Here is a 27,949-nt window from a genome sequence, read left to right as displayed (position 1 = left end):
AATTGCACGATCGAGAGGATTGTACGAACTTTGTGAAGCTTAGCCTTAGAGGGATAACGGACGGAGCAGGATATATGTTCACAATGGAATTTTCTCGACCGAATTAAGGTTTAACAAGGTCGAAATAAATCTAAAGTAGAAACAAGAGTCAACAATCACGCGATTACTTGAATGTCACAGTGATCTCGATGTTTCTCGCGTGCGCGCGCTATTAATTTAGGTCGTCTCAAAAGGCAAAAAGTACTCGCCGAGTCATTAATTTAAAATAACCTTAATTCGGTTTCTTCGGAAGTTTCGGTGATACGCTGTCGACGTTTACGAGGGTTATACAGTGACGACTTGGGGAATAAAATCTGTCATTTTGTTCGTTACCATTACAAAATCCCCGGCGATGTTGAGAAGTTCGAAAATAAACCCGGAAAATTTACAACGCTGGATGCAGCGCGAATAATTAAACGAATCCGGCTGGGCCCCGCGCGGTCGTAAAGGAACAACGTTATCGCGTTTGTTCGGCAGGAAGTCATGGCAAAGATCAACGAGAGAGCGAGAGCGCGCGGGGCGAGACGAAAAACGAAACGAAACGGAACGTCCGATCGTTACGTGGTACCGTGTTCGCGTTTGTGCCATAATTGCACGCTACACGCTACATAAATGTAGGTACGTATGTCCGTGTGCGTACTCGCGGTTCTACGAAGAGAACAAGTGGAAGGAGAAACGGGAGAGAGCGAGAGTGGTCGCTGTTAGGAGACGCGTTCTAACCAAGATAAATTTGCGCGATTAAGGATAAAAAGAGGCGATAGGACGACGAAGGAGTAAAAAGAGTAGGGCGAAGGGAAAGAAAGCCGAGTTGGAGCCGAAACGGAAGAAGCGGAGCCGTCGATGCTCAGGCGGAGCCGAGACGCGAAAAAGGAATACGCGAGATGAAGAGATAGAGAAGGAGAGAGAATGAGAGCGAAAGAGAGAGAGAGAGATAAAGGCCGTGCAACGTGGCTCAAGGAGCGGGCGAAGAGGAAGAAGCGGGGTGGCGAGTAAATAAAATATTCAGGAACCCCAGAGCCCCGGGCGTTCGGTCGTGGATGCCGAGGGTGTCTGCTCCAAGTGGTGGTCGGGAACCGCCAGGCGCCTGGTGGAAGGAGAGAGGTCCGGGGGTTGAGAACTGGTCGGACGCCTATAGACTCGGCGGGGCTGAAAGTTCGGCGGGATAAACGGACCGCCGCCGCCGCCGCGCGCCGGTCCAGACGGAGGAACCGCTCGCCACGACCGTGCATAAAGGAGGGAAGGGTACAACACGGGTTCGGGCTTGGTTTTATCCCGTGGGATTCGGCGCTGGCCCGGGGCAAGGGGCTGACGGAGGAGAGGGGGGTTGCGTGTTCACGTGTGTCGTGCGCGACGTTCGAACGGTTGCACCTGCGGTTCGAGACCGTCTTGCTCTTACCTCCGCATCATCCCGGAGATCGTCCGACGCCTCGCGGGGCGCAGCTTCTCGCTCCGATACACCCTCTCTTTCTCTTTCTCTCGGCACTATAATGGAAATTGGGTATACACGTTTTGCGCCGCTTATACGGAGAAGTCAAACTCTATGGTAACGGCACGTGCAAATTTTATGTCTATTAACGACGCGACGAATTTTCCTCTTTGCTGCCTCCGTAATTCCGCGGTGGCTTTTTATACTTCTTTAGTGCGAATATTATTTTGTCTAAAGAGCATGAACATTATGTATTATGCGCGGAAGGAATTGCAATTTTATATAAATATTTAAAAAGATTGCATTTTATATGATAAAAAAGGGATTAAGAATTATCTACTTTGTCCTTTTTCATCGCGCATGAAGGACTAACAGAATTAATGAACCAACGTTTAAATCTTTTTTGCAATCGATTGAATTTAGCAGAATTGTAATCGCAATTTTTTTATTGTTTCTGTTAATTAAAACTGGCGGGACATGTTATTTTTAGTATATTGGCGATAGATTTGGATAATAAATAAAAGCCGCTTTTGGAATCAAGTGCATTAAATTCGCTGCCAGCGACATATCGGTTAATTCCGTGATCTCGAGTTCGCATCTGCGGCAGGATTTCTCGACTTCGAATTTCACGCCAAGCTGCCGGGCTTAAAGCACCTCGACACGCCGCTCAGCCATCTTCGATCCCGCATCTCCCTTCGACTTCGCCCTCCTACATAAACACTCGGAGAGAATCGCGGAGTAGAACGTCGGAATGACGATCTTTCAAGAGAAACAAGGTGCTTCGGCACCGTGGTTCCGAAGCTACCGGCGGAAGATCAACAGAACTTAATGAAACATTAATCGAAAACGCACAGATTAGACGCTTGCAAATCTTCCCTGCAAGTGCCAGAATCATCCTCGCAGTAAGACATCGAAATCTCTAGATTTAACGTGTTAATAAATATGCTAAAGATATTATGTCGGTGTTAATTAGATTTAACGATCAGTTAAATTGGAAATGACCGTTATACGCCGCTAGATTTAAATATCGAAAGTTTATTATCTTGAGCGCTTTCAATTGCAATCAGTTTTTCGATATACATGTCGATAGAATGGGAAATGAGGAAAGATTCATCGCACGAAGCGGCGAGGGAAATCAAATCTTTTGTTACTCGGCGATTACTTATATTTACGAGAGGAGATTGAATTCCGGTTATGCATGCGGTACACAAATCTTTATTGTAAAGGGGGGAGGGGGAGGGAGGGCGGCCTGTATGTAAATGTAAATCACGTACGTTCTGTTTTCGCCTTTAAAATATGCAACTATTTCGTGAAATCGCTTTTTGGCCCACCTCCGAGTAAATATTGTATCGGAATGGCATGGCGAGAAGAGTATTGCGGTCTCTCGCGGGCAACTTTGTTCGACGTTCGAGTTTACCCGACTCGAGCCATGACTCTTGGTGCAACCGCACGATCTCGTCTGTGGTCACGAGTGGGATCTAAATTAATGGATTGGAGCGCAGTACATTTTCTTGTAAAGGACAGAAGGGCGGAGCTATTGATCTTAAGAAAACATGTCTGTCTCGAAAATTCCGACTACAACGTCCGTATCCCCCTCTTGCGTATTCTTATTCCGTATCCCTGTGGTCTTGCTTCGTTAACTCGGATTAATTAATCAACTTCATTTTATCTGAATTATAAATGCGAAGCGATTTAACGCGCGGCATTTGCCGTAACGATGCTCCCTTGGAAGTCACTTTTACGTCAGATGTTTCCTAGACTTTTTTTTATGTCATGAGAAGATAGAAATGATTTTGTCGCGCGAGAGTGCGTTTTGGAGTGAGTGGCGAGCATTTTCTCGTGCGTGAGAAATGAGCATTCCCGTCGAACTTAAAAGGAGCGCTGCCGACCGTGGAATAATTCGACGGCCTCGACACACCGTACGATAATCCGCCGTGTCACGCAGCGCAGGGGGATGAAAAGGTGAAAGTACCGGGGTGAGAGAGATCGACGCGGAGGGACGAAGCGGAGTAGGCACGTTCCGTATATACGGCGTGGATTATAACAAGCCGTGCACCGAGATTTATTTCGTTTCGCCATTAATAATGACGCTCCGGAGGCCCGAAAGGGCCAGCGTACCAGCACCCTTTCGCCACGCGACACTCATTATTACCGTCGCCAAGGGTGGCCCTTCACCGTTCTCCGAAACTTAACCCGGTCACTTTTGAAACTAAGACGGTCATCTCGAAAACTATTTCGTCCTATTATATCGTGGTAACTTAATCCTCAATGAGTTTCCAGTCGAATAATTTATTTTCAAATTTCAATTGCATCAAATTTTCCGTTATCTTCTTTAAAAGGGTTACTTTCGTTATCTTCTTTATACGCACGCGTATTGATTTTAATGATTCAATTTTAATGAAAATGTTGTACAAGATGACACGATCTGAAAAGCTTCCGCGGTCGTCACTCGTTGTCGATTCGCCGGCGACGTCGTTATCTCCCTCGTTAATAATCCGGTTGACGATCGGCTTCGTTTTCAGTGACGTGAGTACTTCCCGAAAACGGTCTCGTTAGCGTGTGCCGATCATTTCGCGTTTCCGCAATCGAGGTATCGCGGTCAACGTCGCTCGTTAGAAGCGCTTTTGCTTCTCGAGTAACCGTTCAATCGTCTAATTAGCCCATCCACTCAGTTAAGGAGGGGGGAGGGGGGGGTGCATTCAATGCGGCACCGACCGCAATTTCGATCGACGCGAGCGACTACATTACCCAGTCCTTATCTGGCAGCAAAATTAGTATACATCTTTGCGAGAGGGTAAGATTAAAGAAGGAGAGAGAAAGAGAGAGAGAAAGAGAAAGAGAGAAGGAGAGGGAGAGAGAGAGGACGCATTAGGGACGGTAGGACAATGGGGAGAAACGCGAGAGTCAAGTTGTTGAACTGTAATGTCGAACGCGATGTGGTGTAGTGGCGAGTGTGTAGCGAGAGGCGTTGATTGCGATTACTCTCGCGGGTAATTATGCAACATGGTGCGCCCGCGAAATGCAAACGCTCCCTTATCGTTGCTCTGTTACAGCCAATCCATGCATCGCGTATCTCCGAGTGATAATAACTCGGCGTAGCGGGTGGCTTAAGTTCTAACCGATATGGTTCCCGGCTTCGTTTGGGAGTGTACATAGGTATTAGCGGATTTACCTATCTACTGATTAGCTAGATATCTTAACTAAATGCGTTCCGCGCGATTGTGACGCTTTATACATTTGGCCTCGAACGGTACCTTTGGGGAATACGCGTAGTGTCGGTATTCCAACGTCAATATTCCCACGCACTTTAACAGCGTGCGTTTAATCCGTACGATTAAAATTATACTTGCACGCGCGAAAGAGGAAACAGATTAATCGTTTCAGTGTTGCCAACATTTAATGTTTAGCAGCTTGCTAACGCACGTGGTTTACGATCCATTACCATTCGATAAGAGTTTAGAGCGCAAGTGTTTCTTACATATGTATATTAAAGCTGTGCGCGATCGCTGGCAAGCGAATAACTCGGTCAATTCCAGTTGTATTATCACTTTTCAAGTATCTCAATGGAACTAGTTCATTCGGCAGCTTACGCCTCGTTAGCGCCGAATAGGCAGCAGCATTATGAAGCAGAACGCTTCAGTGGAATGAAGTGTTTGCAGTCATTCAGAATGTATTCATCCGATTTTGAATCTTAAGTAGTCGAATGAACAAAACTATATATTGTATTGAAATATAAAGGGAACAGTTGAATGGATGAGAATTAAAAGAGCAGAGGAATCAAAGGGAAAAATATGTGTTAGCTTTATGTAAGAAATTCCTCAGCGAGCTGTGGTGTGTTGCTTGAAAGTCAGATTTATATTCCTAATACTGATATTTATGAAATGTATTATATGAGATATTTTTTTTGTGTTTTTTCAGTGTAGTAGAGCCGGTTGCGGGAGGAAGTTACGTCCGACGAATCGAATTCACGGTGCAAATTGGTGCGTTGAAAAAACAGGTATTTATAATAATAGAGTGTAATAGCAAACGTGCAATTTGCATGCTGCACGTTATGGGCAGCGAGAATGCGAAGCATAATGTATAAACTTTAATTACGTCGCTTCAACTCGAAATTAGAATTGTACTTAAGTTTTAATTGGATCGATTGTCATTGTTGCAGTAAGGCAAAGTTGTGCATCATGATTGGCTTTTCAATTTTAGAGTACTCCAATTGCGTTTATATTCCACCGAAACTATTATTCAGTTAGCGGAGTTTATAATAAACGTAATAAAGTTATACGAGATGCTCGCCTTAAAACATCTCGCGATATTATCGCGCCGCGTCGGCGAGAGAGAAAAAAAAAGGGTAGCCGTTATGAAAATCGTACAGGCTACATCGCGAAACTGAGGGGGGGGGGGCAGCCGTCTCTCGTCTGCGCGAAGAAATTATTCCCTATGTTATTTGCGCGCGCCGACACCGAAGACACCGTTCTGTGCTCACACGTCGGCGGTTTTCCGCGCGGGGGAGATCGCGGAAAAACGCATTTCAGTTTTCGATCTAACAATGAGAATAGGAGCACTCTGTTGTGAAGCCCCACTGATTTCCATCTGCGCAACGTGAGAAAAAGCGTTTGCTCCTATTCAGCTGCGTTCATAAAACTAAAGCTACACGGAGAGAATTTTCTCTTAAAATTTACCCTCAAAATTTAGTAATTATGGGATAATGTGTGACCTCGAGGAATTTTGCTATACTTTTTAGTAAAATTTACTAAAGGGATAGTAAAATTTACTAAAAGTATAGTAAATTTCATTAAAAAGTATAATAAAATTCCTCGAGGTGACACATTATTCCACAATTACCAGATTTTGAGGGTAAATCAATTTTAAGAGAAAATTCTCTCTGTGCAGTATTCATTGCTAAACAAATCTGTCTTCTTTTAACATCGAAGATATTTTATTCTTTAGCCGCCGATTGTGAAAGGGACGAGGGATTGTGAATAGAATGTACGGAATAAAAAGATGTTGATCCAGCTAAATAAAATTAGCGCGATAACTGTCCTTCACTCGGGAGGGACTTGCCGTACTTCGCCCCAAAGATCAACGATAGATCACAACGACGGTCTTCTGTTCGCATAGAGAGAATACGCAATGCGGAGGAGTTCGCGTCTATCTCGGTTGACGAGATCTGGACACCGCCCGCGATCCTATCGTCGAAATCAGAGCGCGCCCTCGGCCGCGGCGCGCAACGCGCGGAAAACGTGCCGTCGTAAAATCCGCCGGGCTATCTTGGCGTTATTGCACACGGACGGACGTGTTACTCGCCGGCGTTATTCCCGCGGCGTCGCGCCCGCCGCGTCACGGATCGACAGATACATATACTTATCCGTGGATATTGTCTCGTGTCTGAAGCAGCTGGCCGGGAATATTGAAATATTAATAGAATATCGATGAGGCGGAAGGTACGGACGGGGGGGGGGGGCGCGAAGCCCCGGCGGTGCGCCGGGGGGACCCGCCAAAATTCGGTTACGGCGGCTCGCCGCGGGCTGGCCAGTCCGCAAAATTTCGAACCGTGACGATTATATGACCGGCAACCGTTCCGCATAGACTACGCGCCACGGCGCATTTCGATCGAGTCGCACTACTAGCTATCTCTCTTTCTCTCTCTCTCTCTCTCTTTCCTCTTTCCCCCTTTTCTCTCTCTATCTACCTCTAATCGGATTTTTTAGACGGACGCACACTTGTTGCGAGAGCATTGTTCGCGGCAGACTATGCGGAACGCCGACGTCGACGGAGGGCTAGAATGCAAATCAGGTCGTCGCTCGCGGCGCCCCGATTAGCGTCGACGATCGATCGAGCGGATTTTAATTATTAAGCGCGCGTTTAGATCGGCCCGTGAATAGGGTAGTGCATATCATATCGCAGAAGAGAACCTTCGGAGTGCCGCTTGTTTGTGAAGAGTACCGCTTCGCATTCACGCTATGACGCGTTCGGAGGCTAAAGAGGGAGATAATGCATTCGTAAAATCCGCGCAATAATATGTAAGTAGCATGAAAGGTGGATCTTCTCAAAATCTTTTATAAAGCTATTCCGAGCTTTACCGCGTAATTAATGGTTGCAGTGATTGATAATGACGAGAGAGGGTTGTAAATTAGTGGTTGGATGAAATAATGAAAAAAATTGGACCTCGCGAAGCGGATAATACACCTTGTATTACGGCGGGGATTATCGCGAATGTCGAGAGAGAGAGAGAGAGAGAGAGAGACTGGCTGCTTGGACCGTCATGCACGCTCGGTGATCAGCAAGCGTGAACAATGCGCAGATGGTGCGATTTCCGTCATGGATAATCTTGTTGATTTCACAAGATACCGGCGTAATCGTGCCGTGCACATTGCGGACAGGAGGACTCTATTGGATTCGGGCTATATCCTTTGTTTCCCCCGGCTCGCGCATATCCCCGGGACAAAGAACCAACTGTTACCGTAATACTTTTTAGAGGCGCCTTTAAAGATAAAACCTTTGTAGTGTAGCAAAACCATTAATGTCTCCACGTCCAAGAAGACGTCACGTTTAATCAAATTTTTTGGGGGGGGAGGAAAATTCGTCTCTAAATTAGTCAAAAGGATTTTGCGACGTTGTTATACGTCACTGCCAATATTTGGTCAGAGATATTTTATTACGTGTAATTACTGCAAATGAGCGGGATATTTTTTTATAAGCATAATTGTTGGAACGTGTTTACACAATTCACAAATTTTACCTTTCCATCGCGAGCTTCATTCTCCTACATTCAAACTTGCATTTAAAATGCAGATTTATGGTAATAGTCGTGTATAAAAAGAAAGACGTAGACGCAATCTGATTATTTCAATTTACTTAATTCCATTAACGATTCGTCTCTTTTCGTGTAATTCAAATTATAACAAAAAATGTAAAAGAGATAGAGTTGGCACTACTGTATTCCTGTCCTGTAATTCGAACAAGAAACGCGTAATAAAATCGAATAAAAATTTAAAAATAAAGGGTATAAGGAATAAATTTTGACGAGCGTGTGTGTATCAGACACATATGCACGTATACGAATATACGTGTAGATCTATGTATGGCGGTTTGTGTATCGTTCTAACGCGTTTCTGTTAAAGTAATCGGCCGCGCCTCGCCATTTTTCCGAACGGTCGCCAAAATTATTTTTACAACCACCGCTGCAGCCACCACGTCACCGTAACAACGGCACGGCGGTTTCCACAAACGCGCGATCATCTCGCTCGCTCTTCCTCCCTGCCCTCCCTCCCATCCCGCCCAATTGCCATCCCTCAAGAGACCTCGATGGTGAATCCTCTCGCCGTCGACTCGTGGCGAAACTCGCACGGCATTCGGCGTCGCCGTCTTGAATGGTGACAAACGGCATGCACCGCGGAACACACAATCGCGCCGTGGTGGCTGCGACTGCAGGTACGACCGGTGACGCGGGGGTAGACGTGCGGGCGGGAAGAGGAGGGTACGGAGGCTGACTGCAGCGCGCGAGCAATGCGGCTGTGCACCCCGGTAGCGACGTACAGTTGACAGAAGCGCTTACGGAGGCGAGAGATCGTATAGTTTGCCTCTCTCTCTCTCTCTCTCTCTCTCTCTCTCTCTCTCTCTCTCTCTCTCTCTCTCTCTCTCTCTCTCTCTCTCTCTCTGCATCCCTCTTCGTATCGTTCCGTTCGCATCCGTTCCGTTTCCACGCTCGTGCGTGCTTGCGTGCGTGCATGCGTGCGCGCATTCAAGCGCATGTACAACAGGGTGTGTGCACGGGTCGATTCGTGCGAACGCCCGTATACGCGTAAATTGCTGGAGTAACCGCGTGTGCGAGCTGCGTCAGATTCTTAAGGAAATTACACGGTCGTAATAAACGCGCGTCTTATCGCCGATCCCGCCGTCGCTACCTCGTCCACCGTCTCTCCGGTGTAGTTTTCGAGATTCGACGTTCTTGTTCCTTTTTTTTTCTTTCGCGTTGATAACCGATTCATCTCATATTGCGGTTGCGAACGAACAAGAGAAACGTATGAAAAATGAGACAGCTGAAAAACAGTAGCGCAATGAAAAGTAAGGAGTAATGGACGAGACAGGCATTTCAAGAGGGATCAGCGTTACATGAAAGAAAGTAATATTTCTTCAGTGACATCGTTTTATTCGCATATGTGGGTACATAAGTAATGCGGATTCGTTTATTCATAGTTGTACCGCTGCAAAACTCGGCAAATGCAGTTTAATCGGGAACGCTTTGGCGAAATTTGTTTATCGAGCGTAGGCATTACAATTCCCGGCGTGTAATGTTTTATTAATTAAAACTTTTGGTGAGGTAAATTGCGAAATGCTTAAGCACAAGTAGTAATAAAACATTGCGGTTGATGCTAATGAAACACACAGTGGAACAAACATTCATAATAAGCGGTGGCCGCCCAAAACAGAGCGCAACGGGCGTTGCACTCGTTACTTTGCGACGGTATATCACGAAATGTATTTTACAGTCGGAAGATATTAAATATTCCGGTCCTTTACCGCGTTCTAGGACGTAGCCTGTAATTTTTCTAACGAGCTACCAGGAACACGAACTCGCGAACTCTACTTTCGGAGATGCTACTGGAACTGCATTTTTTTCACGCGTAATTAAATCTTTCAGAATTCGGTAAAGCTCAAGAGTGGAGTTTAAAACTCCGCGTTATTGAAATATTTTTATGTCGCGCGATGTCAAGGTATAAAACGGCACAGTGGCGTGACAATTGTATTAAGGACGAATATAATTTATGTTGTTTTATCTACGTGAATAATTTATTCAAATATAAGGAGAAATGCAAATATCAGCGTAATAATTACATTTAATTTACAATTTTACTGTCATTAAATAATTGAAAGATTGCTACAAAGTTAAAATTTAACGGTAATGTAGTCAGTTTTGATTAAATTCAAGCAGATTTTTATTTATTTTCAAATAAAGTATACTATTAAAATTTTTGCTCTGATAAATCAACAAAGATTTAAAATTCAAAATGCTTCAATTTTGGAAGAACTTACAAATTATATGTAACAAGAATATGATATTTAATTAAAAATCAAATTAATCAAATTAAATTTCAAATATACTGTAAAACAACAAGTTAAATCTGTGATAAGCAAATGTTTACAAACTTAATTTGCAATATTTTCTTTGTATGTCTATATGTTTTTCAAAATTAATCTTTTACTCTTTAAAATTATTTTACGCTAACCAATTAAAAATGCGCTGAAGCTTATTTTGCTATAATTTTCTCTTCAAATCAATGTACCACAGCTTCTTTTTGAACCGTCATAATCACCGGCTTACCCGACCGCGAATAGCAATTCCAAAGCGAGCCAACTAAAACTAAATCGGACTCGACTGAATCCGATGAAATCCAACACCAACCAAAGTACAGGAGTTCCTAAGCATCCCGTCTCTCCTCTTTCTGTTCCGCGTCTCGGTTTCCCCTTTGCTCTCTTTGCGTGTTCGCGTACAAGCTGGAATGGTGATCAGTCCGCGGGTGTCTTTGCATGCATACGCATATTCCTGGGGGAAGAGTATGCGTGCGTACGTGCGTGCGTATGTACGTGAAGAGAGAGAGAGAGAGAGAGAGAGAGAGAGAGAGAGAGAGAGAGAGAGAGAGAGAGAGAGAGAGGGAGGGAGAGAGAGAGAGAGAGAGAGAGAGAAAGGCCACAGAGCAGAGCGCGGAGCCCCGAAGCATAGTCTCGACTCGACTCGAGCGGCTGAATCGATCCACCAGCCTTCTCCTGTACGCTCTCTGCGCCCCCAGAACCAGAGCGCCGAACGAACGAACACCTACCGTCCCGCACCGAACGCCCATCCCCTTTCCCTATGTCTCGTTCTCTTTCTCGTCTGGCTTTCACACCGTTCTGTCTACCACCTCCTCCCCCGCTGCCCTCTCTCTCTCTCTCTTTCTCTCTCGTCCTCTCGCGGCGCCAAACCATCGACCAACCTAGTCACGCGAACGCCCGGTTTCAAAAATGCCCGGCTCTCGGCGCCGTACGCGCCAGCCTCTTTGGTATTTCTCGTCCCTTGGCTCCGTTTCTCTTTCGCACTCGGACCCTCGGTTCGAAGAATTTTCGCGGCTGGCTAGTCCTTATATCTAAGGGTTCCTTCGAGTTCACTTCTATTAGTCGTGTCCGAATAGTAAAATTCTTTCCGCGCGTGTCAATCGGTTGTAGAAACATGTACGAATGTTTGGATTAGATTTAAGGATACTCGAGATGAAAATTTGATACATGGGACAACAGGTCTTTGGTGATTTTTAACTGTCCGAAGTCTCGAGAGACGCGTTTTTTTTTTTAAATAAAATATAGTTTTTTGCTACTAAAGATAAATAGTGCGATTATTGTTTTTCGTTAATCATATTTTTATTATTACCACTATTAATTTTAGTCAAGTTCAGTCATTTTAAAGCAAATATATATATAATTTTCCTGGAAATCTTTATTGTTTAAAAAAAAATACAAAGACTAGAATGATCCCATTTTACTCGTGTCATGAGAGATGTGAAATAGCTTCATACTCGATCTGCTTGAGAAAATACCAAAAGCATATCTAACCGTTATGCGCAAAATGGAAATATTTGCAAATTTTTTATTGAATATTACTTTCCAAAAAAAAAACCACTCGCAAAGTGTTTCATTAGCATACCCTGGTCACGCGAGTTCTGCGTACTCGGTCAGTACTATTAACATAATCTAGTTAACTGACATCGTGATAAAAAGCGCTTATAATGTTGAATGAGACCTACCTCTCCAAAGCAATTGTTGCCTCATTTGTCGGCTTGTTGTTTGAGATGCATCAGTCTTATGAACGTAATCAGTTATGTCGCTTATTGCAATTTACGCAAACAAGGAGGATTATATTAATTACCGTGTAATCGTAGCACAGGACATGTTAATGAAAACATATTTCTTGATAACAGCATTTTATTATTCAGAAAATGTGCAGTTAATCGTGCCGTAACAGAGGTACTTTCGCATACATGTCAAAAATACAGAAAGAGCCACATACATATCTAGATGTAAAAATAAAATTATCCATATTTAATAGTGATAAAATAAAAATTAATAATATCAATATATTTACCGATGAAAAATGTTTAATATTGAAAATGTAATTAAGGAAAAACATAAAATTATTTTATTTTATGCATAATATAATAATTTAATATTTATATTTCTAAACGGTTCAGAAAAAAAGCTTCTATAATTATTTTATAAAGCCACACGTACCGCAGAAGCATGAAAATCATTGAAATACGTTCTTAGAATATAATTAGTTTAATTAGATGAAACCACTTTCTATCAATGTTGGCGGTGATTTGCGTCGCAATCTGTCTGTGCGCGTGTATCGAATTGCATGTGCATTTGCAAATTGTATACATACCCGGATGTGTGTACGAACAGACGATAACTATGCGGTGCAGCTATACGGGCGGGATATTAGTTAACATATTAGTGAAACATATTACGTATACAATATATATTACATATTGCATGTGTCCCAGATTTATGGCAACTCCTATTATTGACGGAATCTGGAATCAATTTTAGACACGCATATATATAAGCCTTTTCTTCAACGGATAAACGATAACTATAGTTACACAATTATTTAACATGTAATAACATAGAGTTTTTTATTTTCTGTGTACTTTAAAAAAAGATAAAAGTAAAGTAACTTTTTTTATCATAAATTTATTCAAATTATTTTTGATGCAAGATGTTATTCGCGTCGTTTACATATTCATTAATCCTTTTTTTTTCTATTGACGCGCGGCGCATACAGGTCTTTATACCTTGATAAATAGCTACATAGGCGATTTTGATCGGAGACACTTTATAATAGATAATCGTTAACTAGCCGATATTATTAACGGGTGGCTATTATCGATGTACTACAACTACCGCGGAAATAGACCGAAGAGTGTGACTAATAGGAAATTATTTTCGGCGACTTTATTGAATAACGTGTAGAGTTATAACGTCATACGATAACGCCACACGCGCATTCATCGATTCAATTACGCGCGTATATGTCATAGAGGCACCACCCCTCGGTGTTGTCCCTCTCTACACCGATGATTTGTGTCCCTCGTCCGTCTCTACGTGCGTGTCTCGGGCCGCGTGTGCATTTGCAAATTGTATATACACCTCCGTGTATGCACGTGCAACACACGGCAACCCCGGGTATTTGTGTTTGAGCATACCTAGACGCTGGCGTACGCGTGCGCTTACCATGCCCACTGGCTGGCTGCTCTGTCGCGGATATAGGGTAGCTAATGGAGAAATTCAGCCCGCAACGGAAACTGTGATATACTCTCGTTTCTCCGGTCCCGCCGGCTCGCCTCGCCGCCCGTAATCGTAGCCGGTCGCCTTCTCTATTTAGAGTCTATTTGATGTGGATCGCGCCAGCACGAGCGACAGTCGCCTGGGGTTCGTCTCCTCTAACCGGCCAGGGCCAATTTGAAACTTTGCCGGCTGCACCGGGTGAGGGATCGAATCTTGGCGGTGATACTCCCTCCCCCCCCCCCCTGTGCAGGTTTGCCTGGCGGATCGTGCCACCCGTACCACGGTTCCGAGTTTCGCATCGCTTCAGTCGTAGATGTACCAGCTATCGGGGGTTCGAACAGAAATAAAGACGAGTTTGCGGGATTCGCGATTGACGTCACCGTATCAGATGAAGAGCGAAAAGTCTTTCGAGAGCGGTGCTTCCTTTTCTTCTTTTGTGATATCCGCGCGCACACGAGACCGAGGATCTTCTGAAAACATTACGGAAAATATCTGTAGTAACAAATATGCGGTTGTTGAAAGAATTTGCGATACGAAGACGTTTTAAAAATACTATATATGAGATTTGAAAATTATGAAGATAATAATTTACAGTGTTATGATATAAGATATTTGGTCGAATGGGGAAAAAAATCGCTATTATCGAACTGCAAGATATATTGTAAATAATACGTGCAAACGCATATGAATAATAAAAACGATTGGGTTTGATATATTTTTCGAAACCTTCAAAATTATAGGATCGACGAAAGCGTTTTTGTATCGCGGGAAAAGTGATGAAAAAAAAAAAAAAAGAATCGAGGGTATACGCAGAACGCGTCGGGTCGATTCTCGTATCTTCGTTTTCCCAGAGTGTCCATTTTAATCTGTTCAATTCCGTGATTTGTGTGACCTCTCTAATCCTCCCTTACTCACAAGCGACGTATCTACCGATATAAATAAACTACGGATTTTCCTGTCGATTTCGCGAAGCCGTGTAACGTCGCTCGAGACTACAGATACTAGTGCTGACGTTAACTTTCCCTCGAATTCGATTTGCGAGTCGTCACGTATTTCATTGGCCAAGAGTCGAGAAAATTTGTGTGGTATAACACACGATTCATATTCCTAATTTGTACATAATTATTTGTTTTTTATTATCATAACACACGCGATGTTGGTCATCGAAAAATCTCCCTTATTCGAGAGACATATCTTTTAATGTGAGAAAGGAAGCGTTTTTTAAATTTGATGCAACTTTTCCGATTCTGTGTAATGAATATATTAAGAATCCATAAACATGCAGAAAGGAGGACAGCTATGAAATATTGGTAGCCTAATTAACTGTAACCGTACGCCGTGCAACAAAACGCTCATAAAAATGTCGTAAGATTCGACGGAATTGTAGTTATTAAACCGTCAACTTTATAACAGCTACACTTACTAAACTGTAAATCTTATAAATCCCTTAGAAAGAAAGACGCCATTCGAGATTTAGTCACGCTAGCGTTGTAAAAAAAATAAAGAGTGTTTTATTTGCCGTTGCTCGTAGACGTGTTGCAGCGGAGCGGTGGTAATACACGCGTCGTTTCATCTACTCTCTTTCATCGTATCGCAGCGTTTGTTTTATGAATTGCAGCGAGCAAACTTTCGTGATAGGGAGCGTCCGTGTATAAATTAAGAAACTTTTTATGCGGACTGTCTTCCAAACTTGGCGATCATATTCGAGCAATTTGGAAACCAATATTCTAAGTCGAATCGTTATCCGTCGCAAGTTTCAAATTTCCAATGTTAAATTCTTTCGCAGCCAATTACCCAATATAAGTGTCATATAATCCTATCGTTATCCGATACGAATAAAACGATTCGGTTTCGCAAATAAGACCGCTGAAAGATGTGTCCTCTCTCTCTCTCTCTCTCTCTGTGTGACAGATACGTATATATTTGTCCACGCCATTATCTGCGTAATGTCGTAATAACGGCCGCTTCCTCGTGCACGAGCGGGAGCACGTCGTTCGCGCGTGTAGGTGTATTGGGTGCGCACAAGTGTGACATACACCCACCCGCACGTACACGCGTGACATGAGAGTCGAAGTAACCATGAACAGGCTTCCGCGGGGCGGTATCTAATAGGTGGGTTTGCATAATGACTGGAACGATTGGAGCGAACTGAATATCGGCACTCCACGCCACCATCGGCGTGTACATTTATGGGACAATCGATGATGTATTAATGTCATAGGCGCGCCTCCACGGACACGCAAGGGGATGGGGAGGGGGGAGAGAGAGAGAGAGAGAGAGAGAGAGAGAGAGAGAGAGAGAGAGAGAGAGAGAGAGAGAGAGAGAGGGCTCTTCGTACCTATTCCACCCGTTACGGGCATTCATCCGCTTGATACAGATAGCCGTTCGTATACGCGCCAATTTGTCACGATGTGTCAATCCGCCGTTGTTAAGAAAGGCACGGCGGATTGCTCCGTGTCGACGTGACGTCGGCGCGGCGTTGACGGCACGTCGCCGTTGTTTCGCAGATCGCATTAAACTTCTTTCGGAGAAATTGTCGAAATTTTTCAAATGCCTCCACTTTTACTTTTTGCACGGTTTTACCCGGCGACTAAAGCGATTTCGAGAATACGATAGACTAGTCAACCCCACAAAATTTCTTGACTTTTTCTGAATTATTTAGATTATTAATAGTAAACTTGTAAAACTGTAATTATGATAATTAAATGGCGGATAATTAATGGTGGTATGTAGCAGTTTCAATGACGAAACGGTAGAACGGAGGCTTCGTGGAATGCTGTGTTGTGTGTTTTGGACTAAGATGTTCATGAAATACGGCACGTTTCACGATAAGCCTGCGACATGTAAGACAGATATACACGAGGACCACAAATAGGACTGGGAAACGTCGAATCGATAGCGATTCAAGGAGTATAGAGACAAACCGAGCGTCAACATCGGATATCAGCGAGGGTTGGAGGGAGCCGATCGACGGGTCCCTTGGCCTAAATTTATAACTTGGAAATCGAGGGATCCAGTTTCTTATACTATACGTCGCCTCTTTTTCATTCCTACCGTACGCTCTCGAGCATATTTTTGCGCTCCCCGACGGCAGAGCAGCCGTTAGGATGCATTTCACTCGTGTGATGCTCGGACACGCGGAAGAGCATCCATCATGTATGTATGTATGTAGGTTAGATGTGGGTAGCCGTGGATCGCCGAACCCCGGATACGTCGTGTGTGTGTTTGAGGTGGATAAGAGTGTTCGGATATCGACGACGCGCGTGGTGAGTTAAGTGCCGGACTTATCGAATCGCGGCGATAGCTGGATGTCTGGGGTCTTGCAACCTTTTTCCCGGCAAGAAATTTCACACGTGGCTGGGTTTTTGCCGGATGGAGGAGCAAATTAGCGAAATCGTATCGATTAGTTCGAGAGACGATGTAGGCCGTAAGTAATTTTTCCAAGTAGGGGAAGCGTGATTGCAATTGGTTCCGACATGCCCGTTGTAAACAAAAATTGCAGATGTGTCTCGGGATCTTTGTGTGTCGCGGATATTTTGCTGTGCTGTAACTTAACGGTCGCGTGAAACTGAGTAAGGTAATTCTAATGAATTTTCAATGATAAAGGGTGATTTTTCTACGTTCTCCTTAAGGCGACCGGCTCAATTATCCTCTTGTGAAAGCGGAAATTGAAGGTAGGCGGAATCCCCCCTAACATACGTCATGATTTCTCGGGCCCATGCGTCCGCCGTTGATTTCATTCTCACGACGATCGTGCCGGGGCGAGGGGCCAATTAGGTACTGGTAGCGACTCTTTAACCAACGATAAACGCTCGGACGATTTAACTCGCAATAATAAGGACCGGCTCGTATACCGACCGTAATGGCCGCTGATTCAGCGCTATTTTGACGAGCGCCGCACGCCCGGCTTAATCGCGCGGCTTGCGATTTTCGAGTCCGCGCGAACGTGCCGCGCCGACAAATTAACCCTCTCGCGGTATCCGCGTAACCAGACCCGTCACTCGCTCACTCCCCAGCCGGGGGAGGAGGGGGTGTGCCTTTCCTTCCCCCACAACTCTCCGCTCCACCAGTTTTCCGTCGGCGAGTCGAGGTAAATGCTGAGTATTTAGGATTCGCGAGCTTCGCCGTGTAAACCGAGGAGGCGAAGCCCGAGTCGTGCAAATATTTGATTCCTAAGTCCCGATGAAACACCAACTCTCCCAACGCTCGCGCGCGTCCCTCTTGCCCACGGCTCGCTCGACCAGATTATTAACACGATTATTACACGAGTAAACACAACCGGGCAGCGTTGTGTTGCGTTACGTTGAACAACGAGACGTGAGGTGAGGTGAAATGATCCGCGCGTGAGAGTATAATTAACGCCGAGGCTGAAAGATATGCTTGGAGCTGCGGAAGCGTGATTCTATAGGTATTACATGTAATTTATCCGGTGCGGGGAGAAGCCGTTGCGTTTAAAATGAATTTGATCACTTGTATTTCCGCGGGGATCAAGGACGTATGCCTTGTTAGCTCCAATAAACGTAAACGCTTAATCGAAAACCGTTCGTGATTGTATGCACGTGCTTCACTCGGGCTCTCTCCCCCAATTCCAAGGAGGTAAGAAACTTGTCAGAATTTCGCTTCTCCCTTTCACACGCGCACCCTCTCTCCTCCTATCTCAGTCTCGCTCTCAGCGAGACTTCCTTCGTGAATTCATCATCGCCGAACTTATATGATTAAACCCGCAAGGGCGAGTCCGCAAACTCGCAGTCGCATTTCGTCGTCTCCTTAATCATATCTATTTTACACTATCATCGAATCCGAGGGGAGAATGGATGTAAGGCCTAAAACCCTCCGTCTCTCTTGAGAAGGAGCACGCAATCGGTTCCGCACGGAAACGCGATGAGCGACAGGACGAAAACGGGCTGGGACGTACGGAACGGGGTGGCGCGACGGGTTTCAGTTGAATGCGAATTTCTCTCTCTCCCTCTCTCTCTCTCTCTCTCTCTCTCTCTCTCTCTCTCTCTCTCTCTCTCTCTCTCTCCCCCCCTTTCTCTCTCTCTTTCCCCGTGTTAAACCGAATTAAACAAACACGGCCGCCGCCACTGCGGCGTCCTACGGCATATAACATATTTCAGAGTCGGCCCTGCGTAGTTCATCCTCCTACCACTCCGCACACTCCGCTTGATTATTTTCTACCCCTTGCCCGGTCACCCTATGCGTCCGCGGTATATGGACGACGGCAATCTCGTTCTCTTTGTTATCTAAATGAAAGCGTTGCGTCGTTGCGCGAGTGCATACCATTTGATATCTGTATTCTTTCATGTCTAAACAACGCTCGTAACTTCGTGAAAAGAGTTTAATGAGAGATTTACGATAACGCTTGTGTTTACAGGGAAACGTGTGGTGAATACGAACTGGATTAAATATTAGCCGACGAATAAATTTGACGATCGCTAATAATCTTGTCGGAAAGACAATAATAACCATTGCCGTTAACGGAAAGTATAATATATTAATGGTGCGATTTTTTGCCGAAGTTTTTTGCCGAAGCATTCGATATTTTGACGCATTGACTCTAATGAATCATATAGACTATTCCAAACACAGCTTTTAGATGGAAATACTGGCAGAGATAGATGACTGGTTTTAACTCGTAAGCTCTCATGTGACTTTTTTGACGTGAAAACTTTTATTTTGTTTTTTAATAATTTTAAATTGAGTAACGTTTTAAACACAAAATAATAATTTTCAAACGTTACAGATTTAAAACATTTATATTTTGGAAAATATTTTGTTATATTTATATAAAAATTTGTTTAGTATATAAATATAATATTAATTTATAAGGTCTGAGTTACACGCGGATATTTGCGAATTAATAAATCGATATTTTAACAGAGATTATTATTAGAATCTTTTAGAATGAATTAAAAATATTATTTGGTTATTTTGAATCTTATTTAATTTAATTTTACGTTGTAACAAAAAGTTTTTGGAACATTGCACGGCTCAATTTCATCATATTTTTTAAATACACAGATCAAAAGACTCAGAGAACGTTTGATATTTCTGAGCTGTTTTTTTTTTTTTGTAACTTTTTCGGCATGAAAATACAATTTCAGTTGGTTGGAGTTAGATTTGCCGCGCGCTTACGGGCTTCCGAATGTTACAAGGAATAACCTCCGCGCATCGCGACGACCACCGGCGGTAAACTACATTAAACGAATAGTACAGAGTTGCGATCTCCACCGTAGGCAATACGTTTTATAGCCGATTTTGGGAAACTAACGCATCGTCCGCCCCTTGTGTACCGCGTGCGGATGCGTTAATACCATACTCCCGGCTAACCCTCGCGGTTGAATGCGCCCAGCTAAAAGCCACCACCACCACTACCACCAGTAACGCCGACGCCATTCATCCAGACGCGCTTTCTATCCCCCTGCCCTTTCCCTTCTCCTTTTCCGCGCGTTGCTCTCCCTCGCCCTGCTCTATCGAATAGCCGCGTCCTCTCGTTTCCCCCTCGCCCCCTTTCGCTCCCTCCGACCCTCGCGCGACCTCTCGAGAGTACAATAGATTCCTGTAACTACCCCTATCTACGGCACGAATCGAATGCCTGTTTGTGTATTCGAGTGCACGGTTATTTGACGGACATTGGGATGATGTACACACGGATTCACCGTCCACGTAATCCGCGCGCGCGTGTGTGTTTGTTTGTGTGTGTGTGTGTGTATGTGACCGACGAAACATCGGCGTACGATACGATACGATGGCACAGGGACGACTTTTAAATTACCATTTTCGCGTTAAGAACTCGTGAAAGAGGGGTTTCCGTAAGAGATCACACGAGTACCAATCATTTGTTTGTTCAAGTGCACAAAAGCCAATTTTCGAGAAGCATAAAATTGCAAAGGGTAGAAACAAAAGAGAAAGAGAGTCGAACAAAATAAAAGGAATTTCACTTCGATCGCTGTCGCTCGAGCGGGTGCATTATACGGCGACGATTCGTAAGAAGTGGTTCAATTAAATGACACCTAGCGGCCGCGGGGCACAATGCCCATCAGATTTTACACTGCAGATTTTCACGAGGCTAATTTCGTTGTCGTCGTCGCTGCAATAACACCGGTCCGTTCAACGTCGGTATTACGGGATGACGGAAACTTCATCTCCACGCGGTGACGGCAGGCGACGGCAATTACAGCGTAAAGTTACGGCGCGGGACGTACAATGTGCCAGTTGCAACGACGCAACTAAACAACTTGACCCGATTTCACTTTGATATCCGCGTATGCAACGGCTCTTTCATAAACCTCGATTTGTACCATTAGCGTCTCGCGAACTAATCCGCCACGATTTGCAGCGAAACAAGAAAAAGATACGTCCGCTTATCCCCCCCGTTTTAGATGTTCGGCGCGCTTAAAAGAGTAAAATCGATTTAACTCGTTACTTCATAAGGACAGTCTATTAAGTAGTTCTTAACTTAATTGTGCAGCCGGGACATTTGACCCTTCTTGGTAACGAGCGAATGCCGGGAGTCATTAAAAGAAGGAGAACTCTAATTGTAACTTAAGTTTACTTGCAAGTTGTACACCTACCGTCTCAAGGAAGAAAATAGTAATCCTTTAAGTTTTGAATGTACCTGCGAATACATGTATAACGATTAAATTTTAATATTTATTGAGAGAGAAAACGAGAAGCGCCACATTTAATTTAATTGGCTGACGGCGGACGTAAAAATTTTAAACATTATTTTCCCAAGCGCATTGAAAAATGCTGGGAATAAAATTTAAGGAAATCACGAAGATGAACTAATAATTATTTAATAGCAACGGAGAAGCATGTCAGTTGATAACATTAAGGACATTTAGACTCACGATTTACCGTGATTAATCATTGATTTGCATGGCCCCCCGAGTTCCTCAACTACAAACTTATCACATTATTCAATCTCTTCTGTCGTAGTTGCCGTCGTACTTTTACAGACTCCTCGCCTGCCCCGGTGAATTCGAGTTTTTGGTGCGCGTAGCAAGCCCGTGTACCACCTATCTATCCCGCTTTCCCGCGCGGCGGCCTCCCTTTTATACTCGTTTCCTTGCCTTTCATCCCTTTTACGCACAGCTGTGCATTTCATCTTCCCTAAGTCTTGTACCCTGACATATCGAATGCTACTTACGAGCCTTATTAAAACATTCTGTTTGATGGAAGCTTTATAGAGCGCGTATCTCTATTTTCTTCATCTCTCCCCATAAGATTATATTCGAAATTCTCAATATATCACATTTTGTTTATAAATATTATGATTTGTTTATTGATAGAGCGACCGAGATATTATTTATTAGGGTGTGCGCTGTTTTATTATTTGTTTTGTTATTTTATTCCGTGCCCTTTTATTTTATTTTTGAAATTCTCATTTCAAAATTAACGTAGAAATTAAAATTGTTTATTTTTAGATACGTTAATAAAGACCGCTATTCTATATATCGAATTGCTCGAATTGCTTTTTTTATTTGAAACAGCTTTGCGCCAATAAATTTTATAGTACCATATTTCTCTTTTTCTCCTACCTATAAAATTAAACAATTCCGATCGGAACCACGTCTCTCGCGCAGCGAAACTAAATTTATGGAGAATTAAAAATATGGATTGCCAAATGTTTTTTATTAATTTCTGTCGTTGTAAAGATAAATTTCAGAAATTGTTAGTTTTTCCAATACATCATTCTATTTGCTTAACGAGAAATGAAATTACACTTCCATTTTATAGCGTAAGTTACACATGATTAAACTATGAAAACTGTGACTCTCGCATCGTATTTTTCTGCACTGAAGGATCGTACAGTATCTTCGAGACATCCGTATCAAGTCCACAGTAGCGCAATGCAACTCTCTTTCATATTTTCGGAACTTAACTAGTCGACTGGCTTATGTGGAAGGTCATCGATAACGAAACGTCGAACTTTTAATATCCTATCCATCGAGATGTCGGCCGCGCGATGGCCCCGGTATTGATTATTCTGCATTATAGCAAGACTATGGGGATATCATATCCGTTCGTTAAAAATGACGTGAAAAGAACAAGTGGTATATCGGCTTGCTGCTGCTGCTGCTGCTGCTGCTTCGAGAGCGAGCCACTCGGGCGTGGGAATGAAAATAAAAGTGTGTATTATCGAGCAGCCCCTGTCTCTATCGGCGGCACAGTAAAAGCTCGAATAATGGAGGGAATAAAAGTAAATAAAGATCGGTGGAGGACACGGATGAAGGTATACAGGGTCGATGAAAATCGAGGCTGACGAACGGCTATAAAGGTTTTCGAGAATTGGCGGTAACCTACTGAGAGGAAGAAACATGACCGATTCGTCACGAGTCACTATACCGTATGTTTTTGTATTAATTGATTTATATATATATATACATATCGTTTAGTTTGCATTTTAATTAATGTAATGATATTTTTTTCCTTTTAATTAATTTCTTCAAATAATTTTTAAAGGGCACGTATGTTTTAATTATTTTATATTTTACGTTTATGCACATATTTTGAAATGCTATTATTCGGAGTAGCATAAGCGCGCGCGTACGCGTGCTCTTCGGGATGAAATTATGGAACAAACAACTAGAACGCGATCGAAGGCGTTTCGCCAGTATTTTTCACGTCGTTCTTCTCTGTATCTTCTATTCGTTTTGTTTTCGCGCTCTTCAATCAGTCAAGCGCGAGCGCAAATCGCTTGCAAAAAATGGCCTTAATGCTTCGCATCGTGTTTTAAAATTAAACTAAGGTTAACGAACCGATCGCAGACGCGATGCTCGGTTGATTTAATTTTTCCGATTTGCTTACGCTCGAAGAGACTCTTGTCCTGCAAGACGGTCTTCGTGAAAGAAGAAAAAAAATAATACGTAAGATGTTACAAACAAGCAGGGACAAAAGCGCGGACCTTTTCGATGGTCGCAGTCGAGTAGAATATACATAAGGTACCAGATATTAGAATCAAGTATACTGAACGCATTACGCTATTCAAAAAATGAACAGTGTAATTGTTCGCAATTGTATAATTTCAATCTAGGGACTTTAATTTTTATATTTGAGCCATTGAGTTAGTAGAAACGAAAAAAAAAATCGGGGTAAGCAAGCTTGAGGGGAAAAATTTTCATGTATATTGAATCTCTGCGACCGACCGGCGTACTGTTCAAACAAAGAATGTTTTTATGCGTACATGGAATCGTGATTTTTCTAAAATGAAGCAAACGTAAAAAAAAAAATCGGGAAGCCACACGGGGGATTGTCACTTAACCTCCGTTGCTTTTTTTATTTCGAAATTGAATTGGTACGGGACAAACGGAAACGAAATAAACTGGCCTCACTTTCACGCTCGGCCGCGGATGTTGTGGCGTTGTTTACAAAATAAATAATACTATATACATATATATGTGTTTGTGCTTGCGTGTGGGTCTCTAGCGTGACGGGGTGCTTTTGCAACGAAAAACCACCACGTTTACTGATTTTTGTAGTTTTCCGAGGTCGGGCTTGGCCAACGATCGATTTCACACGACGGCGGTTCTCTTATTTACAGCATGAATTTTTATTTTTCGGACTCACACGACATAAATAAACCTCATTAATAAGTAACTTAAAACGCGTCGAATTAGCGATCGAAATTTATGCCCACTGATATGGCTGATATTAATTGGACTCTAATTAAAATTCACAAAATATGTAATAACGCTTTACACATTTTGGATTTAACTAAAACAATTACGAGATGCATTTTATTATTTTTTATTAGCAGCTTCTACATTTTATTTGTTTATGTTTTATGTACAATCTCGATTGTATTTAACGATAAGAATGGAAATATATGTCACTTTATAGGCACAAAAATGTGGAAAAAATTACAGAAAATGTAGAAGATAGAAATAGAAGAGATAAAGAATATTACAGTATAACGTATGACAATATTACGTTGTATTGCGGTTATTATTAGTGACAGATTAAATTACACATGTATGCAAATGTTTTTATAAAAATATAAAGTATTCTTGCATTAAAAAGAAATTCTTTTAACAAAAGATAATTAAATTAATGTTAATTTTTTTTAACACGTAATTTAAAAGCTGACTTTTTGTGCCTGGTAATCGCGCATTATAATAAACAATAAACAAATTAATGGACATTAATAATTATCTTCTTTATTATATTTTCTCTTGATATCGCATGAGAAACATAAACTTTAATTAACATCTGGTGTTAGATTTTGAAAATAATTTATACATTTTTAAATATAAATACTTTTATATTTAAATATTTTCTACATTTACATAACGTAGAGCTTCAAAAGTCTGTACTCTCTAATATCAAATTTTAGGAGTATAACTAGTGTAATTTGTATGAATTGTGTAATTTAAATGAAATATATGTATAGAAAATAGTATTTATATATAATTTATTGTTAGCTTTTTTTAAAGCAAACTATATTATGAAATATATAGCTGGCACAGTGAGATTAAACGATCTGTGTAAGCAGATTAAACGGTTTTTCGGTTTTGAATTTCAAAAATGATTATTTTTAGATATTTTTTAATAGTTTGAAAAAAGGGAAAGAAGAAGCCGGAGTTTTTCCATATTACCATATGAACTGTTTGTGAAATTTTTAAAGTATTATTTTTAAAACATTTTTTGACATTATTGTCAGATAACTTTTCAGTTTTAATATTACAAATGATTTAAATTTTATAGGAGATATTCACAACACTTTTCTTCCTCATCTGAACAAAAATAAAATAAAAACTCCAATTTGCCGATTTTTTAGGATATTTTAAATCATGGGCAATATTAAGAAGCCACGCGCATACAGATTTGCAAATATATAATTGCTTAAAATACTATCTTTTCTAATGTTTGAAAAAATGTAAGGATTAAATATTAAATATGTAATTAATAAATATCATAGAATTGAAAAAAAATAATAACAGCAAATTTATGCAAAAAAAGCGAGAACACTCCCTTGATTTTAAGAAATCAATAAAGTTGTCAAGGACTTTGACGAACAGGAATAATGTTAACACATTTCGAGTCTTACTTTGATTTTTACGTAACTATGCACGATGTTGCGAATGGAGGGGGAAATATATTCGATAGGATAAGCAGCGACTACGAGTGTACAATGGTGACTGGGAGCCCAGTGGGGTGTCGATTCGAAGGAGGAGAAGGAGAGAATCGCCCAAAGCAATCCGAACCCCTACCGAACCCATGTAACAGATTCACTTACCTATTCGCCCCTACGTTTCCAGCCTCGCTTTTACCCCCTCGCAATCCTTCGCGAGACGCGTCAGTGACGCTCAAATTGGTTCACTATTGCATCGCAGAAGTCATCGGGTACATTTGTCGCGAAAAGAAGATTTAACTTTCATTTACCACAAATTTTTTTGTCTTTTTCTTCTTAAACAAGTGAATTGTTATTTGTAGTATTTATTTGTTTATGTTCAAACATATTTATTATACGTATATATGTATATTAATTATATATTGCATAAAATTTTATATTTAATTTTTTCGAATTGCTTTAATTTTTTCTTTGTGTGTTATTATTTAACAAGGCAAATGTAAGATTTTTTAATGTATTTTAAGAATGTTATGATAACAAATTACGACAAATTTTTTTAATCTTGATGACTGTATTCCTCGTAGCAATTTTACTTAAAAATTAGTATGAAAAAAATCGAAAATTGCGAACCACTGTCCCAGACACATGTCAAAAGAGATAGACAGGTGCGAGAGAAAGCGTAGTGAGAGTGAACGAAGGCGTTGAAGATAGTGTGAAGGTGGTGAAGATAGTATAAAGATGATGGGATCCAACGTTCACAGCCCGTGAATCGGATGCAGCCTCGGGATGTCGCTTGTAACGTGATGCGTGTAAGGAGGATGCTTGTTCTGTATATTTACGATATATTCGAGAGAAACGAGACGAAAGAGGAATAAGATGAGGACGAAACAAAAGGGGATCAATGTGAAAAATTGAGAAAGAAAACTAGAAGCAGAATGTATAGCGCAGTAATAGAACAACGAGGGAAAATGATTCGCATACACGAAAGCGAGAATATCAGAGATAGGCAGGAAAGGGACATGGAGAAATGAGAGCGACTGTGTGCGCCTTCTCCAGCATGCGTTTCCGTTTCGTTTGAGGAAGAGAAGAAAGGAGAGAAGAATAGAGAAAGACGAATAAGACCGTGACAAAGGGTGAGTGCGAGAGGGAAAAAGAAGTTGCGAGGTGGGAGGAAGGGCCATATGAGGATAAGCAAAGATGTGACGAGAGGCGCAATGGTGAGAGAGAAACGAATGCGGTGTGTGTGTGTGTGTGTGTGTGTGTGTATGTATGAGGGGGGGGGGGCGAACTGATGCGTGTAAGGAGCGAAGGGAATGAAAGAGAGCTCGAGCGAGAGTGCGAAGACGTGATGCGGGGGCGGAAAGAGCGAGCGGGAAGCGGACGGGATGGGAAAGAGCGAGAAGCGCGGTAAGAGACCGGCAGAGAGGTATTCGACCCTCTATAGGGAAATATCCATAATGCGCATTTGCAATTTCAATGCCTCGCCGAACCCCGCCAAGTTGCCGAAGCGCAAGCCAGCAGCCTCAACCCTTCGTGCCAATCCGGAGCATCGCGGTTCTTCCTTCGTTCACTCACCCTCTCGACCCCGTCGTCGCGTCCCGGGTTTCCACGCTCTTCCTCCCCCTCTCTCTCCCGCCTCTCCTTTAACTCCGCCGCCTTCACCGCTGTCGCCTCCATCGCGGAATCCCATAACGCCTCGAGCAACCTCTTATGTGCAACAACCCAATCCACATACTCGAACGCGTCGCGCTTCCCTCCCCCGCGATCAAATAGATTCCGTCCGTGTGTCGTTCTTCGGACTTTTGTTTTCCGATTTTTTCGCGATTGTCAAGCGTTGTCTCGCCACCCCATGCCGCCCCCGCGCTCGGGGCGGTCGAATAAACTGAAAAATCGACATCATCGGGATATCGACGGTGCGGTGGAAACGTAATTCGATTGCCGAGACATTTGAATGTGCGCGGTAGGTTTTGCGTGTGACACATTGGCTTCGTTCGCTAGTTAAATGGTCGTGGATGGAAGCGGAGCTACGCGAAACGAAGCTCGAGACGAAACTCCCCTGCTTAGCATGCCGAGGGACCGTAGAATGTTTCGGAAGC

The 27,949-nt window shown here is 42.7% G+C and overlaps 1 protein-coding gene across 3 annotated transcripts in view; it reads left to right on the top strand.

Moving 5' to 3' along the window:
- The window catches only part of LOC105838703, a 290,257-nt gene that overhangs the window by 58,506 nt on the left and 203,802 nt on the right, over nucleotides 1–27,949 (top strand). For 2 of the 3 annotated variants that reach the window (XM_036291750.1, XM_012684445.3), the window contains exon 2: nucleotides 5,384–5,462. The gene's annotated coding sequence lies outside the window, so the exon portion shown is untranslated. The remainder of the gene's footprint in view (nucleotides 1–5,383; nucleotides 5,463–27,949) is intronic. The other variant, XM_012684446.3, reaches the window with a different exon arrangement.

The sequence above is a fragment of the Monomorium pharaonis genome, chromosome 9, assembly GCF_013373865.1.
Source record: "Monomorium pharaonis isolate MP-MQ-018 chromosome 9, ASM1337386v2, whole genome shotgun sequence".
Taxonomy (NCBI): Eukaryota; Metazoa; Arthropoda; class Insecta; order Hymenoptera; family Formicidae; genus Monomorium; species Monomorium pharaonis.
Note: the sequence above shows the minus strand (reverse complement) of the source record. Positions and strands in the feature narration are given on the sequence as shown.